The sequence below is a fragment of the Opisthorchis viverrini genome, assembly GCF_000715545.1.
Source record: "Opisthorchis viverrini unplaced genomic scaffold opera_v5_81, whole genome shotgun sequence".
NCBI lineage: Eukaryota > Metazoa > Platyhelminthes > Trematoda > Opisthorchiida > Opisthorchiidae > Opisthorchis > Opisthorchis viverrini.
Window position 1 is genome coordinate 1,571,943 of NW_008751736.1, and position 20,431 is coordinate 1,592,373.

The window sequence follows — 20,431 nt, forward strand, 5'->3', positions numbered from 1 at the left end:
TTTGCACTAGGAAGGTTCCTGTCTGCTTGATTTTCCAAAAGTAGCCTCAGAGTCATAGCATCATCAAGAATGTTGCACTTCACCAACGTACACTTGTTTATAAAGATGTGTATCGATTTGCGTGTGGTCGCAAATCTTCACTTAGTCGATGAGAAGTGGAAAACAGCAGTTGATGGAAAGGTGAACTGAGTTGTGTACTGATTTTGCTACGTTTAAACTCCATTTATAGTAACTTCCGTGTTTTGAGCCTCGGTATCAGAAAAACCGATGCGATGATGTGGAGAGAAACCTTTATTCCCCCACTTTGTGGATTCGGTGGGTGAAACTTTCCTGTCCAACCGAAGTGGATCGTGGAAATAAGAAAAATTGAAGATAAATGTGACAGAAATGAACTGGAATATAAAATTATTTCACCGCGTTGAAGTATCGACTGCGTAAGCAGATGGTACAAATGTCCTTCCTTAAGCCATGCATATCTGTCAGTGTATCTACGGTGTCCGTTTAGAACATTTACTCAACGTCTATCTGGGACCTTTCCTTAGCTGTGGGGACACCTTACATTACTGAGTACTTGCCCTACTACAAGTGAATTGTCGGAATATAGCTCTGAGACGGGTTACTGTAGTTTGATTACACCTGACTAGAAACACAAAGCTGCACTGTGCTTTCGTTTCACCGGCACCTCGATTAATCTTTCGATTCCGAGGCGGTTACTTATGAAACTGTAATGAGTAGTTGAAGAATGGCTTGGAGCACATCAGCTGTATCCGTCTCACAGTCCCCGGAGTTTTAGGTGGAGTCAACTCAGCAGAGGTCAGGACATGCCTTCAAAATAATGCACACGCAGATCCTACGGTTACAATGTTCTTAGCAGAACTGTATGGTCGTGAAGCACGTAGGATCTTCCGGCAACATTTCGGAATAGTTGCTCCCTGAAAATACAATTGTTAAAAACAAATCAAACTGAATAAGGGTGCGCATTTCAGTCCGGCGGTTTGATTAACGGGAAGGCGCTTAACGAAAGCCATCACGTCGAAACAGTTTGTCTATCACCATGGCAAATATAATACATTACCTCAGCTATGTTTGAAAATAGTGATCTTGGCATAAATTCATCCATAAACTGGACGCTTTGCAAGAGGCCTGGCTATGGAGTATAACTTTACGTTATTACTTCAACAAAGACAGTCAATTCGAAAATGCCCTAATATGTCGATCTGGACCACAGCGTCACGAACCAGTACTTTTTGTATATTCACAAGCCTGAGTAGAACGGGGTTCACTGGCCACCGTACCCTTGCAATAACTTGCTCAAGAAGCATAAGTGAGTAGTGTCACAAAGGTCTTTTCAAATTCTAAGGAAAACTTGGATGGACTGAAAAACCGCTGTATCTGCTAGTTCTGTCTAACAGATCAAAGAGAGAGTTTATGTTGTACAGGAGAATGTGATATTCCGTTGAAGGTGGTTGTGAACCGATCAAAACCTGAGTCTGTTGCCATCGCAAATGAACTCTGAAGACTTGCTTTTTCCCTTGGTTCGCAAAGTTTCTGACAAGTCGGAAACCTTTGTCGCTAAAAACCATTGTTGATTGGCCTTCTTTTTAAACGTTAAAAATTACTTTTATGTTGCCGAAGATTGTGGTACACAACCACCAAGCTTACTTGTAACATTCGTTTTTCGTATACACTAGTGTATTTATAAGGCTACTTTGAAGCAACAGTTAGTAAGGTCTTTTATCACTTTCTGGAGCGAAGAACTTGATTTCCACCAATGACTGATTCTCAAAGCTGACCGGAACAATTAGGGAAATTCAGATGACATGACACATGACATCCACTGAATCCCAAACCTCCAAGTTTGGAACTAGAGAAACTGTCTGCTTGATAGTTAAGACCTTAGCAGTGTAAACGTTAAGTCAAAATCTGTTCTGGGACATAATGTGGTAAAAGATTGGAGAGGTGATGAGCAAATTCAGGAATCATGCATGGCAGTGGAGATTTCGTTCAGCCAGTCCATGCTGGAAAGCCAAAAAGCACCCTGTATGGATGTCTCATCCTTAGTTGGAATCATGAGCAAAATACATCTCGGGACACCCCAGCTAGCTCTTTGAACACTTAACAGTTCGGTCACGAGTGGCTGATCAGCAGTGTGATTAACTCGCACTTAGACAGGATATAGCGCCCTTCATCTTTCAATCACGGGATCTGAATCACCTGACCACAAATGTTGATTGGTCCCTCAAGCGACAGATTCTCGGGTGAAATTTCTGCTCACTTTGCGAATTTGTTCTCCATCTGAGTTACCTACACGTGCGCAACCAAGCGGTTAGTTTTCCGAAATACAAGCTCGGAGTTTCGTTAAATGTGTACACTGCTGATGGTCCCCAGTAAGGGTGACACAGTTCTAAAATGCTTCTCTGCAATGCCACTTTACTTACTGGACGGAATGTCCATTAGAGTTCCCGAATCTCCTCACATTGTCAGTAGTATATATAACACCTAATTGAGTCGAAATTTCCAAATAGCTACTGAAATAATTGACGGACAGTTGACACCCACGTACACTCAAACGCCTGTTTACGTACATATTCTCTGTGTTTTCCCTTGTCGTAACATGACCATATGGTTTAACTGTTCGCCTTACTAATGAAAGAATGAATTCATCAATTAGTGTCTTGTCTGCGTGCGTGCATTTCGCTGTTCTTCCTCTCAATAGAGAGAGAGGAGACATTTCGGGTTAATGGTTCTATGAATTGCAAACCTCCTTCTATTCTTTCGACAAGGATGTCCTCACGACAGACAACTTCCTGCCTACACACAACTCACACAGTCCGATTCAGTTGAAAGGACTCATTTCATCTTTTCAATGTATGTATGATCATATGTTATTGTTATTTGTCTGGTCCGGATCGATTTAGCAAAGGGAAGGAAATATCACTCATGTTGAATCTCTGCAGGATCGGTCTTTTACGATTCGAACTAACTACGAGTTTCCGACTGTTGAACTGAACATTTGCAAAGTTATCACAAATATCATCTAGGGTGGTCAGCTTTTGAACTTCTGTATGTGCTTACTGAGAGCATATTACTCAAGACAGCAGCGTCGTTTTGTAGATTGCACTTTCTCAAGAACAAGTCGAACGAATGAGAAAGCACATCTTGATGGGCTTGTATTTAGATTTGAACGGGTTCGAACCCTTACCAGTGACTTACAGGTTGCAACTCGACGGTTTCTACACTTATTGCTGGGACAGAAAGGACATCTTTTTCTTCCCCCTCCCACATATCATTTTTAGTTAGACAATTATTCTTTCTTGACAGAAAATCTCAAGATGGCTTTGTGCTGCGCAAGAGTCTGGCAGGTGTTTGGATTGTAACAAGTTATTTGGAAAGTGCGAGTGTCCTCAAAAAAAAACGTCTTAACACCGAATCTACACACTGTTGGAACGATTTACAGATATTTGTAATAGAATCATTTTGAGATTTGCCTCTTCCGAAAAGACGCAGACACGTTTTAACCCGTTCTTTCGACCTTCATTTCTCAAGCCCCACCAAGTTCGGCCCGGTAGTTTGGGTACTACATAACTGTCAAGCCAATTCAAACTCGAGCCATTCTACTGCAGTCCCAGATGACGAAGATAATGGATATATTTAGAATTTTTACCCGTTCAGACGGGAAAACTCGGATGAGTCCAGCGTGCGCTGGTGGAGCAGTGGTAACATGCTCGCCTGGCATGTCAGATGTGCGGAGTTCAAGCCGCGACATGGCCATTGGACATGCACTGCTGATGAGCTGTCGTAAGAGCGAAACTCGAATCTAGTGCCCCCTACTTTGGGATGGACTCACCGGAATAATTGTTCCCGGGGAGCAGAAGGAATGTTCAAATAAGAGTGATGTAAATGTGAATAGTTTGATAGTATGAGGGGACGTGAGAATTTCCAAGCGAGATTTCGTCCTTCAAGTGAGATCAGTCTGCGCACTTTCGTCCTTTCGCTCTGGTCAGCAATCTAAACACCTCACGCTTTGCCTTATTACATCGTTTGTAGCTTTCAAGACAGCTAAAATTGTACAGCTAAGTACTAATGAGTGAAATCTTCGTTTAAAAAGACGCCTGTCTTAAGTTATGTTATTGGTAAAACCTTGTTCAGCTTCCTTAGATGGATTCACATTTCCTGCTTGAGTAAGAACACTTGTTGGAAAAGCTGCAAAGGCAAACCGCACGTGGCCTAATGGTTAATTGCTCAAACTGGGATTTCTCGGGCACCAGACTTTCTGGATTTTCACTATGTACGCACTGCTCATGATTCTCAATAAGGACAAAACACCCGTAGGGTGCTTCTCGGCCTTTCAGCACAGATTGGCTACTTTGAGAATAACCAAATATGAGGAGTGGTTAATGACAATCGGCAAATCTAAGTGTGGGGGGGGGGGTCAGATGTCTGAAACTAACCACAGGATGCCCGGAATCTACTGAGACCCTAAAACTCCATCAAAATCTCAGTAGAGAAGCCGGAAAGCATCCAGGACAGTCATTCACTTAGTCAGTTTTGAAAAAACCGATGAGTATTCAGGAACGCCACAGAAGCATGATTGATTATGATAAGTGTTCAGGCATTTTGTAGATGTTGATGGGTGTTCACTAAACGCCTATCAGAGAGCCTGCATCAGTGTCAGAAAGTGCTTCTTAAATAGCGCGAAGCCGTTTAAACTTCCTCACTCACGCGCACCATCTCAAGATGTGGAAGCCGGTCGAGTCAATCGCTCAATCAGTTCAGCAGAAGCCGATGAGTGTGCTGGCACGCCACAGAAGCATGACCGACTATGGCCAGGCACCTCATAGAGGCACGGTCTACGTCGATCGGTGTTCACTAAACGCCGATCAGTCAGCCTGGATCAGCGAATAGCTCAAAGACGTCGTAACTTTCGTGCTCGCACGCACTCGCTTGTTGCAATAAAGCTGTTGTGTTCCGTGTCGGGGAGTCTTTCCCCGACACTAAGGCAATGGAGCGGGGATAGCTTTCATGCCATTTCAAGTACTTTTTCTTTCGAGAGCTAACTGGCTCGCAATCAATATGCCATTGTTGGTTGTAGACCAAATGGCTGTTAACCTGTTCACCTGGCTTAGCAATTTGTCTGCAACCTTTTTGTCAACGTTTGTGGATACATCATCACTGCGCTCAGCTCGCCGTAGCCCGATATAATGAAACGTCTGTGAGCTAATTGCCAAGCCCGGTGAACAGATCAACGGCCACGTGATCTACAACCGGTTGACGCACCCGAGCTACAAACGTTGCCAGTAAGCTGTTGAGGTGCAGTTAGGGATACCCAAAGATTTGGGTATACAAGCTGGTGTTTCGAAGAAAAATGTGTCAGTCGGGTGCGAATCACCCATAAAGGGCTTCTACTCGATCGTACTAGATTCAGCCGGGAAAATGACGATGTACCATCCCAGTGTTCAGAATCTTAAGAGGGACCGATCGGATTTGGATTATACCGAAGAGAGCAGAGAGATCTGCCTTATTTCTTCTTTGTAACTCACCTACTTGCAAGGTGATCATAGAACCACCTGCGGCAAACTCAACGGGGTGCGATATTCTGCTGCGAAAGCTTGAGATTCTGACCAATATTATAGTATAACTGAAGATTTCCGACCAACTTTGGTTTGGTCATAGACAGGAACGATTTTGGACGCAAATGTCTGGAAACCAAGTCCAATGATAACTTCGTACCATCGTATTTTATCACGCCCCATCACAAATGCGAAATATATTCTTCAAGTCCTGGCAAGACCGTGTTGTGGCATTTAACTGTCTAAGCTCGCAAACGTTTCATTATCGGTCGAGATACACGTCTTCATTGCGGGCTGAGTACGTGCCATTGTATCTGAATCTGAGGTGGAGGTGACGAAAGAGATAGTCGTGTTGAAGCGTCATATAATTCACAAACAGCGGAGTTCATAGACACCGTAACTATCCGTTAGTAGATTAAGTTGTATGCTTTGACGGGTGGCGGAAGCTTTTTTATTATTAGTCAGGTTCAAACCTGGTGTCTGTCGCTTGTTTGAGCAGGGTGGAGAAGCCTAAACTACTCATCAATTACAAATCATCTGGGAGTAGCATTGGTCCTAACAAATCGACATGTGACTTATGAAAAACAAACTGATTTCCATCCTGAATCTTACTCAGTGCATATACTATCACCTCTTTGGTATTATTGTTCAAAAGAAGTTCAGAAATTCGTACCACTATTAGTGTGACGACGGATACCACTGGTGAACCATGCGAGTAGCTAATGGTTAGTGACCAAACTCTGTCCGCATCTGATGATAGGTGAAGTTTATTGCCAGGATTGGGGTACCGCTTTATCGAGTTTGTTTACTATTATTTAATAGTCAATCAATATCCAGGACAGTTCAAGAAAACACTCCCTCTGAAAGGAAGAGAGAAGGCACAGTAGGCTATTCTTTTATGCGAGGGTGTACCCTTAATGACAAGGTCGAACAACTTAGGGTAATGAGGGTTATTAGACGCAAGCCGACTGGTGCAACCAGGTCAGCAGAGGACGTGCGGACCCCAAGGTCTAGCACCCTTGTATGACTCAGCAATAGTGTCCCAGCGGGCAATTATCTGCAACCAATCAGAGAATGTGACTTAGGAACTTTTTAGCACCATATGTGCCCAGAGGCACCAGATCATCTGCATGAACAAAAAGAAGACCTTATTTTCGAGAAATACACTCATTTGCAAATCAATCTGGTTTCTCGAAAACAGTCTAATGTGGGCTCAAGTAGAACATAAGGTTGACAGAAACTCGGGGACTGCGACGAATTGATGAGCCCCAAGAAGGGCAAAACCGGTTGTGGGTCGTCGAAGAGTTTTTAGCAACCTTGTGGGTAGTTTCCTTTATGAAAACAGATTTCGATATTCTGCCTTGGGGCTCATCAATTCGTCGCAGTCCCCGAGTTTCTGTCAACCTTATGTTCTACTTGAGCCCACATTAGACTGTTTTCGAGAAACCAGATTGATTTGCAAATGAGTGTGGTTCACGAAAACAGTCCAATTTGGGTTCAAGTAGAACATGAGGTTGACGGGAACTCGGGGACTGCAACGAATTAATGAGCCCCAAGAAGGACGAAACCGATCGTGGGCTGTCGAAGAGTTTTCAGCAGCCTTGTGAGTAGTTTCCTCTATGAAAACACTTGTGAAATTTTTTCTTCACACACGACAGCTTGAAGGCGATCCCAAGGATTTCACCATGATTTGAAATATTTTAAGGTTGCAAAATCCGGGTCCGACAATCACCGGTGACAAGAGGAGCATAAACCGCTAAAGGTGCTTAACACAAGTGCGTCCAGTGTTCGAAACAGGTTACGCGAGTTGGCCTATGGAAGAGTGGCAACAGACGTTGCCATGTTCACAGAAATCCAGTTCAGCACAGAAAATCCGTGTGTGCACTGCAGTGAAGCAGACAGGGGGGTGGCGGGGCGGAGAGCGGAGTAATTGTATCCATCAACCACTACATTTTAATTGGATGAAATCCAAGCCACTGAATTTCTGGCGCAAAAGTCTGTGTACTTGTGCGCGTTTATCTTAGACTGCGCGCTCTGGCTCACGGGAACCATGAATCTCCCGATATGTGCAAAGGTGCACGCACAGACAACGGATTGGGAATAACTGTAAAGTTTCGCAACCATTTGCACTCACCGGCACGTAGGCCGAATCTTGTGTTGTCAAGCTGGTCCTCACCCCCCTTCTAACCACTTATATCCTGAAGAAATGAACCTTGACCACTCTGTCCATTTGACACCGTTTGATCACTAACTGGTGGGGTCATCTTTAGAACATTTAGCTGATTGAAAGAATCAGGCAAGACGCAGTCTTCTGACGCATCAGACTCATCCTTCTGTGGCTCAGTAAGCAGCAAACAGCTTTACTGTGTCCATCGCGGTGGATACAAGCAAGGGGCAGGGTTGAGTATGAACACTGGAGGAATGCAACCTTGGGCACAAAACCGCCAAATTTCGACAGGTTGACCGTTGGTTTAACGCATACATAGATAGAAATTACGCCCATGGCTATCAGTTTTTGTTAGCGGTGCTTTTTGAAACACGTTTCAACACACGTTGCATTTTGCTCGAGAGGACCATTAGTCCTGCCTGAGTTCTCGTACCAGGGTTTGTGGGCCCGAAAAGACACAGTACAACTTCAGTATTACGACCAGAAGAAAGACAAGTACATCTGGCAGAATTAGAGAGATCTGAAGGACAGCGTAAAACTGAGATAGCCCTAGACAGCCATATGGCGGTATTTTTAGGGTCACCTTGACAACGGTTACTCAGGTAGACAGAGCACGTTTCAATCGCCTGATGATCAGGTTCGGACTTCATACTATAAACCCCAACATCTTGTGGTCACCGAACCCACATGTGTGAACGTTGTATGTAAATTCTAGTGTGTTTTTGTCTGTTTTAGCGAATACATTCAAATTCATTGGAAAATCCTCATTATCAGGTCCTCATTGGAGATCTCGGACAATGTTTGGAAGGAATTCGACTAGGCATCGGGTTTTTAGGCTACTAACAAATTTGGACTCACTTGCTACAGCAACTAAATACCCATTTGAGTACTATACAAGCTCAACACTGAAACTCTCAGGTGGACTTTTAGGATCACCAGCATCTCTGGAACCGGCAGGAATTCTTTTGCGTTAATTGCTTCAAATTTGGCTTGATATAACTCACTACTTCCACAGTTGCTGAAAACTTTGCAAGTGAGTAGAATTGATCAGTTTTTATGAGGCTATTTTACCCGACTTTCCTTTCAACTGTAGTTTCAACGAGGATTGACTACTGGACAGCCATATGAACACAGAACAGCGTCAGTTTTACTTGAAAATAAAAAAGTTATTTTGTTGAGTACAATGTTTGAATTCCATCTGGTAGCCTTCTTGTTGTGAGTTGCACCATGTGGGCTTTGAGGTAATTCTGGTGGCCATTGGTCGAGTAGAATATCACCTCCAAACATTACCTTCAGCGCGACATTTTCAAATGGTCGCACCAAGTCTGGAGGGGGTGGGTGGAAATAGCATCTTCATCAGATTTCAACTGTTGGTTCTAGCACACGGGTCTGTCCGGCAACATATGTCGAGCTTGGGCAAATATGGGGAATGTTTCCGCAAATTTCACAGCTGACTGCACACTGGTTACAATGGCATGACTACCCAACCCACGATTACAGACACACTGTGCACACTAAACAGGCAACGCACCTGTGAAGTCAGCATCATTATTGACTGTCTTAGAATGTACCATGTTGGTAACGTAGCAAACAACGAATAGCTAACCGAAGGAATACACAACTTGTCCTGCTGTAACCATCTGAAGAGTATTAATCGAGATTGACCACCTTCCGCCACATATCTAACAACTTCACACTAAGGTCTCATGAGGTTCGGGTCCTCCACGAAAATTATTGATCAGTTAGGAATAACACGTGACTGCTCTCACATGTTCAAATGACCTGACAATTCTCATTGCATAGCCTAGCCCAAGAAATCACTTTGAACGGTCCCATTTCATGTTGAAAGTTTGAAATTCCCATGAACTGAGAACGCCCAGCCTACGCAGAATACCAGCCTAATGAGACGTTACTTATGGGATCTCGTTTCAAGATATGACTAGTAAAGCTCCCAGTTACTGTGCAAATCAAGTGGTGCGCAAAATCCCGGAAGTTATTTTCACTGTGAAAAAATTAGATGTAGAGGGATGGTGGAAACTAGGGGGCTGGGCAACGTGAAAAGCACCGAGAAGGGCAAAACCGATTGTGAGCTGTCTACAGTTTTCATCAGTTTACGATTTTGAACGTTTCTGTGGCAACTGATTCGCAGTTCAGAGGATCAATACGGCACGGGAAGAGATAAACATAATGTACTACTGACCCAGAGATGCGTTTGTGATTAAAATGCTTTCAAGGTATTACAAGCTGTGGATCAGCTTCTGCGCTCGCAATTTCACCAACTTTGGTGTATAGCGAATGTTTCACTTGTCCCCACAAGTTCACGGAACCGTAAAATCGTGTGAGTGGCTTGTATGAAGTGTACTTTGATTTTACGGTGGTCCCATTTGTCCTCACAAGTCCTGTATGTGCATCATGTTGTCTCAGACGTGCAACCTATAGTGATCCCAAAACCTCAAAAAGAAGCGTAAACCATAAGTATTTTGATTTTATTTCTATTTACCGAGTTAGTTGAGTTCTATGGTTTAAATTATTTGTAATTATACCAGATCGAAGTCTGTGGTGACACACGTTTCCTGGAACCATTCAAAAGAAAGCGGCACCTCTCGTAGAAAGTGACATCTCCTTTTAAACGGACAAAACTGTTGTTATATCTTTATGGGGTTCCCTGTGCTGGACACTGAAAAAGCACTAATTTTAACTCCGATCACTTGCCTTATTACTTATGAGTAGTTCTCCCGTGAGTCGAAATACCTTCTGTCACGTCAGTGAAGCTCAAAACCAGCTGTGAGGGACGCTATGTTTGGGCCCGCTGACTAACTTAGTTACTACACCTGGTCGTGTATTCCAGAGCGAATTCACCAGGACGATCACATCAGACTTTCTGAGACTAACTACTGTTAATTTTATAGTAGTTTACCGATTCATCATTGGATTCTTCAGCTGATTATCTTGTGATGCATATCCTCCTATCGGTTACTGGAAACATGAGAATGGTGTGTAAAAAAGTCCATCCAGCTACTACTCGTTTGATAATCATCATCTCCCCAGGGCAATTCACTAACAACACAGTTTTTCCATATTCCAACCTAGTTTCATATGATACGTAAGAAAAGCGAAGGGTGATGAAAATGCTCACACTTGGAAAATAACTCAAGCGCCCATATCATTACTTGGTTAATTAATTAGTTCATCACCATCACCATCATCCCACATCGTTATCTACTCACAGAGAATAACGTAGGTGTTCTGCAGGTACCCTTTGAAAGCCGGAACATATCGAAATTGAAAAAAAGATTATGATTTGATGCTCATGTTGCTTTCGTATACTCGCCTGTCTCCGTCTGTCGTTATCTTCGCCATCTGTGCTGCACTCACCTACAAGCGCACACTGAATAAGGCTTTTTGGATAACGATAGATGCATGGGCAAACGGATGTGAACGGTTTAGGAACATCGTTTTTTCAGGTTTGGGATTAAGAACAGAAAGCGAGAGAGATAGAGAGAGCGACGGCGAGCAAAATGTTCGTCCCATCCACCCCTAACAAAGAAACCATATTCATCTTCGTGTGATTCAATAAATGTTTGTACCGGTGAATGTGATAATCCCAAGTAATTAGTTTCAACTGATAGTCAAATGTAACGATGCGAACGATGGGTAGTTTGTGCCAAGGTCGTATAGAAGCCTTGTATATCGTTCAGCTGTAACAGCCTTTCGGTGCTCAGCTACCATGCCACGTGAAGGAGGTACAACGACTGGGATACTGCCAGGTTGCCAAGTTCTAGGTAGAAAAAGTCGAGATGCCTTGTGTATCATTCGCGACCGTCTCAGGATGCATTCACAGTACCGTAGAACCGTTGGCCTTTCTATCGTTTCGATGCGCTGTTCTGATAAAGTAGCAAACCCCCTCAACAGCTCGGGTACCACGCTACCTGATGAGTACCAAGGATGACGAAATCGGTCATCAGCTGTTGAAGACTATTCAATTACCTTATAAAGAGTGAATAATGTCGAGAAAACATAAAACTTCGATATTTGGAGTACTGTGCCAGCTGAAACCTGAAGAATAGGATAAACCCGAGTTTCAGATTCATTTATTTTTCGTTCTGTATTTCATCCTTTACAATTTGTTTATATTTATTGACCGCCCATCTACGTTGACCGTTTCTGCCTGGTTCCGTCAAATTATCTTTTCGGGACGTATTCCATTTTTTCTGATAGAAACTGCTAGAAAGAACCGATGATGATTTACCCCAGCCTCATTGGTCGCGGTTTAGGTAGCGATGTCCTGGCTTCAAGCCACTTGCCCAGGCTTACTAACTTGTATACAGTGTTCCAGTTCTGTTGGAACCTCAAAGGAGTCGTGTAGTATAAGGGAATACATGCTTTCCAAAATCGGTTAGAAGAAAAGGCTCGGTTTACTTCGGAGATATCACAGCCTAACAGTGTCAATTCACATATCTCTGTTACTCTGTCGATAGTGCTTTCCACTACAGTTCACGTAAATCACTGGCTTTTGATAGTTGCTTGGTCGTGACTGGCTGATCGGCTTCGCACCAGCTGGATTTTTGTTTGAAGTGTCCAATTATTTTAACTGCGTACAGACTAACACCTGTTTAATTGATAGGATAATTGAGGCTCCGAAGTCTCCTCTCGGCTCTATGCAATGAAAAGCCTCCATGATTCGTTGGATGACGGATGGTGAAACGCACATAGCTGTTAGCCGAATGTGTTGTCAGCTCCCAAACGATGTCTTGGGTGGTCATCCCACGTTTCGTGCAAACTGCAGTTCGGTCGTTATCTGCTGTTCCGCCGCTGTCCTTCTGGGATAAAACTCTGGCGGTGTCATCTACACCGTTTGAACGGTGGTTATACCACCTAATCTCTTTTACAAACTAGGAATTCGCCCAAAACACTGATGTCATAAGTTACCTCCTCCCCTTAATTAAAAAAAAATTCGAACGGGTCACGCTCTTTTTAGCTTCCGCACCGCTCATTTCTCTTACCTAGTCGGTTTTCGTTGATCTGGGAAGTTCGGCGGTGGAGCAAGCGTCACTGTGGCTTGTGCTGTAGCCAATCTAGAGCAAAATATCCACCTTTGTCTTTTACTGTGAAGTGAGCTGCAGCCGATCAAGTTATAACAGCTTCCTAGCGCAGATCCCACTTCCGATCTTCGATTATCTGAACACTTGGGCTTTATTTTCAGATCGACATTCTTCGTATTCGTGAATACAGTTCTTCCAAATGATAACTTTGCACTGAATGTCTCAAGAGACTTTCTCGGGATCTATCGCCCTGATCCCACATATGTAGGCCATGATTTTGGTAGTTTGGCACGATGTGCGTCCGCATGCGTCGTTGTATTTCTCAGTTTATATCTTGGCGTAACACACTACTCGTAAGGTTGCTGAAAACACTTTGACAGCCCACAACCGGCATTGCTCTTTTCGGAGCTTATCAGGTAGGCGCAGCCCCCGAGCTTCCGTCAACTTTATGTTTTATTTGAACCCAAATAGCACGAAACTATGAAAATACACTTATTTTCAGGAAAAATATCACAATGTATTCGGCCAAATTCCGCTGAGTCACCCGATAGAAGCGTATAAATGAATGTAATTCGCTACGTTTCCTATAATAGACTAAGTTTGAACGTAATATTGGCTGAGGGGTAGCTCGAAGAGCCCGAAGCAGAAGGGTGAAACCGGTCGTGGGATGTGGAGGAGTTTTTGCCAAACTCACAAGTAATGTTTTTTCAAGAAAATACACTATGATGTCCCGAACGTCGCACCAACTGGAACGTCAAACAGCCCGTTGCAGCACATACAGATGAACAATACCATAAACTGGACATTAAGTTGAGTTTTTCTGTAAAGCAGAATTCATTTCCGGGTTAGTGATTAGAGAACAGTTAACACCTGTTCAGGTCCGTCTGAAAAGCCGAAACTCGAGTACAGAGAAAATAGTTTCAGAAATGAAAAAAATGGTCTTGTACACAAATTTGATTTTAACGGAGGACTCGGTTGAATTCAACTTAGATTCTCGTTCATGATGACCTGCTTTAACTGAATGTGCTGCACCAGATAGCCTCATTTTTACTGGGCACGCTATTTGAGATACTACATACATACTGCATAATCTAACCGTAGTATGTTAATCATGAGACTCATGAGAACCCTTCGATGGCCTTTTACCAGTCTCGCCCTTCCTGCTTCGGGCTCTCAGGTAGGCACAGTTTTTATAGTTTTCGTCAACAACATATTGTGCTTGAACTCGAATTGGATCTGGTTTTGCCAAGAGGCTCAACTGAATCCAAAGGAATACCACTCGAGGAACGACGAAGCTGTCCATGGGCTGTACAAGACATTTCAGCAACCTCATGAGTAGCGTGTTGCGTCTAGACACAAATGGGATTGTTTTGGAGGAAGATACCACACTGATTAGTGTTGGGAAGAGGGCGAGAATGACGAATGTACTTGGGCTCTGGCAAACTAACACAAAGCATATGACTTACGTTTCAGTGAACAGCGAGTGGTTTTCCCCAAAAGCCAACCAAATTCGACGTTCATTGGTTTCAACAATTTAGGAGCTCAGATAAGATTACATCTGCACTCGGAGCGTAGCTCAGGAAAGTTTAACTGTGATTCAGGAGCCACCATGACATTATTGTGAATTAAAGTGGAATTGTTTAACACTGTGCTGATATCATCAGCGACGCACACAAGTATATCACCTACTTTACAATATTTCAACGCTATTTTTTATTTTGATATTCGACAGAAGGCTGATAAGTGTATGCAGTGCAGCATCCATAGAAACCAATTCCAGATAGGGTGCCGGTATATTTAGTTTGAAATTTCTTCCATTGCTGATTCAGTGTGAGGCTATATTTCTCTTACCATCACCTCATCGGGGCATACTACTGATGAAGCATGAGAGTAGTGTTTGGTCCGGTGTCCAAGCTTCGGATGGACGGTGAATGTTGCTACGGGAATCATGAAACCACTTTGCAGTATTCATTCATTCTTGTTTATTATTTTAAGAACATCCATGAATGTCCAGGGGGACATTTGAGACTGTGCACTTTTCAAAGCCTCAGTGTAGATGAGATGTTTAAACTGTGTCTGATGGCTTTTAACCGTATAGTTCGTGTATATCAATAGAAAACTTCGCTTCGAAAGGCATTTCTCCTTCCACTACAACCAACACAGGAAATAAGCCTCTAGAAAACTTATTGACGCTGGAAGGAAACCCAGGACGATTGATATCCAAACTTTTACAGCCCGTAGATTGGTGAGGGCTAACGCATCCACAATAGAGAGACACGATCGCTGAACTGGTTATCAGGCGACAAAGATAGTTTGTTGATTTGATGAGCATTAATCTATGCATAAGTTTTTGTTCAAGCTTAGGTTCCTTTGGAACTAGCGAGCTCTACCACCAGCTACTGTTCGTTCTCACTTTTTGATCGTACGACAAGACTTTGTCACAAAAACACAAACCAGAATGCAATTTGCAGAAAACATAGCTCAGATATAATGGCGTCCCATCTGCCCGAATCCAACCATGTCATAGGGAAAGAGCAATCCATTCAAGTCATATATACGAAGAAGCCGTTACTCGATGAGCTAATCAATACGTGGTCACGTGATGTGATGAAATCTCTACTGAATATGTAGGGCGATTCCTAGAACCACTTAAGACTGGCATGATTCAAATTGCTATCGTCAATTTGTACGCTTTGTAGAAATAGGAACGCTTTGCATCTGGCATGTTGTATCCCAAAAGTAAGAGTTGCCTTTCTGTCGTGTCATTAACAACACTGCATGGGGTCACCTTTACGGAGAGCCATCTAAAAAGGTCTCATTTGACCTAGATTTGAGCAGTTGGAACTCCGTAGCAGTACGGCAAAAAACGATACAAAACCGTCTAGACCTACTCGAAAGTGCAGTAGACCATAAAAATGAGTCACACTGGTAAACAGTGACCACCGAGTCAGATTTCAAGTGGAGAAAAAACACAGCTAGTTGAAATAAGGGAACCCAAGACAGGAAATTTGATGAGGTTAAACAACCCTTCACTATACGCCGCTCATAAGGAAAAACACTTCATCCTCTAGCCATTGAAATGCGCAGAGAGGTGGATAAAGCGGGGATTCAGCCTGTTATCTTCTCAAGCACTTTACATGACTGTTTAATTCAAAGTTTTTCAACAAGTTGTCCTGTAGCCCATTGTGTACATTCGATCAGTGGTTCTTGGAGCACACCAATGCAAGTCTAATGTCTGCTTTCATCAGTTCAATTTCAAGCCAGCCTTTTTGTCTAACTCCCGGCCGGCATAGTAACTGATACTGTACTAAACAAAATTTGGTCGTTGTGGGGCATAAACCTTTGAGCAGCTGTACAATCGAAGCTCGAATTCACGGAATCTCTGACTGACTCTCCTGTTCAGCTAAGGACATGAGCCTTGATTATCCTGGTTAGATAATCCGTCATCTCGAACGCTGTGTCTTCCAAGTTCCCAGCCTTCAGTAATATTTTCCAATCAGTATGTATAACGTTCAGTCTGACATCATAAAATAAATACAGTTTTTTTACAGGTTCCTCTGATTTTCACTTCTCACTTACCCGATATCATTCCGACCTTCATCGTTATACTTGCCCCGCCCCACTTGGCGCACGGACTTATTGGATAACTTTACATTGTTCGAGAAATAAACAACACAAAATGATCGGTGGATCCAGACCGAGGTTCCCACTTAACAGAGCCCACTTTGTATACTTTCACATTTTTTGTATGGTTTTTTACCAAATGTCTTCAGCCCCACAGTGAGCTGTTTCCGAATTAAGTATAAAGACCAATGTTGTATCAGTTGGAAGGGTCAATTGAAGAATGGAATGCATCCAAACCTCTGACTTAGATCTACACGTTGTTTGGTATGGTTCGAGAGTTCGCGTTTCGAATGGTCCCCATTGTAAAGGCGAATACTACTGATGAAGCGTGCGAGCAGTATGTTGTTTTCTCGTAACCCCGCATCATGCCTAATGGAAAGTGAGGTTTATTACGGAACCTCTGGAGCTACAATTGCGTGATAGTCAATGAATATCCACGAAAGTTCAGGAATACGCCTGAGGCTGTTCAGTTTAAAAAAAAACTAAGATGAGACGTTTACTTTCCTGTCCAGCAGTTTATGACTGTTTAGTTGATGTTTGCTAATGAACAACTCCTCCTTTCATCAGTAGACTTAATTGGGAGTTGAAGAGAAGCACACTTTCTGTTTATGAATAACGTGGCTGATCGAGCCTACTTTTATCGATTTTTCCCGGCTAATTTAGATCAGTTCACATCGGTAGTTTAAGCATCACTTAGCAAAGAGGTCGGTGCAATGCTTTCGTAAGAAGACGATCGCGAAAGAGGTTACTTCTGATTGAGTTTTTGGTTCCATTTCTGAACTTCAGAACACTTTCTTTTAATGCGGCTGCATGATTCTGGAATCGGCATAAATATCCGTAAGTGGCCATCTGGTTCCACAGCTTTTACTAGTAATATGAAATTTTGTTTTCCATTCTACCTGTGTGCCTGACGGAATTCTTCTCCATGTTCCAGGAGATTAATGTTTTATCACGAAGGTGGCAATATAATTTCACACCCGGGGAAAACAAAGTCCTAGGTGGGCGCAAAACTCCTATCGATTTTTGGACAAAATTCCTTTTTCCCAAGGGAGAGCCCAGATATATGGTTGTTATCATTCACTGCGTCATGCATGGATAAACACGATTTTTTGCTCCTCATCCAACACACATCGAATAGGTCTCTCATGCAGCGCGGGGTTGGGCACGACAGACTTGTAACATCATCATCATCAACAACAACGCAGACACCGGAGGGAGTCCACACGTGACCGAGTCAGATACATAGGGGTAGTGATTCATTTTAATATTAAACCAAATTGCTCGACTGATTGTGTGCATGAACCCATTCAACACGAAAGGCTTCGTTTTTGCTTTCAGGTGTTGTTTAGTCGTGTGTTTTGCTATCATTATTGAAAATTCCAAATGCGAAGAGGAAACAACCGAATAGGACTGGGAGCGTGAACAGTTTACTCTCGGTACCGCACTGAAAGCTCCACAGATTGAACTGAGTATGATTCAGCTACACGTGAACAGGATAGAAGAACGAAACCTGTGGGTCACAGTTTGACTTGCTGGTGGTCACGCAAGTCTCTCTTGTTTGTATGGCGGTAAGACTGTGTAAGACTGGAGCTCAGTAGACTACATGGCGGCTAGTCTCAGAGAGCACTACAGCGTACGAGTCTGTAGGTGCCTCTGGCATGGTTGCCTTGAGTGTGACTAAGTCCAAGTAAGTCCGGAATTTTTCCGTATCTTTTTTGGTAGATAACGTTTCGCTCACTTTGTGTGTGTGGTAATTGTAGATTTGCTGAATAACTTCGAGGATGCTACATACTACTGGTTGCATTTACAGGATGATATGCACTCAACAAGTACTTCAGTATGCAGTTGCTGTCCATTGAAACCAGTCAATGTCTTGAAGTACGGTTGCAAAAAGCATGATGAGGACCGGTTGGGAAGACAACTGCAGCTGTGATTTGACGCCTTTCTACAGTTCGATTGCGAATCAAGAAAGTTCCAAAGTGCGTTGGTGATGAAGGCCAATACCCGGGGTGTCGTCAGTCAAGGAAACAAACATAAGGTGACTACTGTGTGATGTGATTTCGTGAATGAAGCATGAGGTAGGGGCAATATCCTATCTAAGTATGAGTTAAACACCACGCTGATCAACTTTTCGTGGCCGAACGGTTCAGTCTTTAACCACTACGCCGGAGGTTGCGGGTTTGAGTTTCCATAGAGATTCGCACGATTTATACTGTTGAACGATACAGCTGTAGAGTTCTTCTCAGTTTCTAAACAAAGAATAATCTCACTGGCAGGACAAAAGCTTCGCCAGCTCGATCACCAAACTGGAATTATCAGGCCACGACTGCATGACGACCACCAGTCAGGACGAACCGATTTCGGGTTGTGGCGGATAGACATATGGAGCTGACGTTTACACTGAATACCGGACGAGCATCTTAACCATCTGCCGTGGCTTTTATCTCTGATCTGTTGCATAGCATTTGTACTACATCTAGTTAGAGTTCAGATAACGAGCACATTCATTCCGCAAAGGCTACGCACGCAGTAATTGTTGTTTTTGATCTGAGTCATGTCAAATCGGTGAATGCTTTTCACAAGTCATTGTTACTCCAGTCTTGGTTCAATCCGATACAGATTTTCACCATCGGACTTCATCCATTGTACCAAGATACAATCTGGCCTACATAAAAACCACGGAGGACAGAATGTATGAACATCTGTCATCCTGTTTACTTTTCCGACTAGAGACAATGATTGAACGATACACAAACCTTGTTGGACAGCGCAGGCATTCATTGTCTCTTCTCCACGTGTGGGGTGTGTGGGGGGGGGGGGGGGGGCACGGGGGTGTGGGGTGTGTGGGGGGGGGCGGGGGATGCACAGCGGTAATATAGCAGTAAGAGTAATGTTCACGACACAAAACGCAAGGTTGAACAAAAAGGGACAACCTTCCTGTAGGTGTGAGTGAATTTCATATTGTATGAATCAATAACTTTAGCGTAGTTTGTTCCGCTTATGCGAGCTACAAAGATGACTGCACCTTCACACAGACGAGCATTCGGAAAACCTGAAAGCAAACAGAGTTTGGTTTTTACGTGAGACTCATCTGAAATCCCGCGTATCAACTGAGAAATGAAGTGTTCCAAAGCAGAACCTTTATTTGAAGAGGAACTCCATAAACGAAAGATTCAGCTGGGATTCAGGTGAGTCTCCCGTGAAAATCAAATTTGTTTTATCTGTCGAATTTCATGCAAATCGGGTTCAAGGTTGACGGACACTCGGGAACTGAGCGTAACTGATGAGCCCAAAGCAGAAGGGTGAAACCAGATGTGGGCCGTCCAAGAGCTTTCAGTGACCTAACGAGTAGTGTGTGACGTCCAAACACGTTTGTTTTTCAGAAGCTGGGGCTTGGCTTTTACCGATAAAATTGGACCGCAAAGAGTGACTGAATCTTATACGTAATAATAACTAGGCTATGCTGTAGTAACACACAAAAGGTAGATTTTTCCGGAAGAATATCTCTACTCCCAAACATGAATTTGTCAGAGTACATCAGTTGAGTGTCTGCTAATCATTAGAACCAGGGCCGTAGGAAGCGGAAATTTTGAGCCGGAATACATTGTAGCCATTGAGGGTCAGTGTGATTGGACCAACTCTGTGACAACCAAAGTTAAGTGGGACGCCCAGTGTTTTGGAAGGCAATCTATTGAAGTATGGAAGTTTAAGTCTTCTCGTCCTTTTTTATCGATCGCCGTAGGGGCAGCTTTTCAAACAGGTATGGCGGAATACACTCATTTACAAACAAATTTGGTTTTGCGACCAGCTGAATCTCTCGTTTGTGATGTTTCTAGGCAAGTGAATGTGCTGCACCAGGCCGCCTCATGTTCCAGTTGGTACGATATTCGAGATATTGCGATTGATATATAGTCGTAATACATTACTGACAAAGTTGATGAAAGCTCTCCGACTGACCACGACCGGTTTCGCCCCTCTTGAGGCTCATCAGATAGGCGCAGTCTCGTAGTCTCCATCCACCTTATGTT

General features: G+C 43.3%; 1 protein-coding gene across 1 annotated transcript in view; it reads left to right on the top strand.

Annotated features, from left to right (window-relative positions):
• Nucleotides 1-20,431, top strand: part of T265_04715 (hypothetical protein) — a gene marked incomplete at both ends in the record, with an annotated part of 59,371 nt that overhangs the window by 24,874 nt on the left and 14,066 nt on the right. The window lies entirely within an intron of this gene.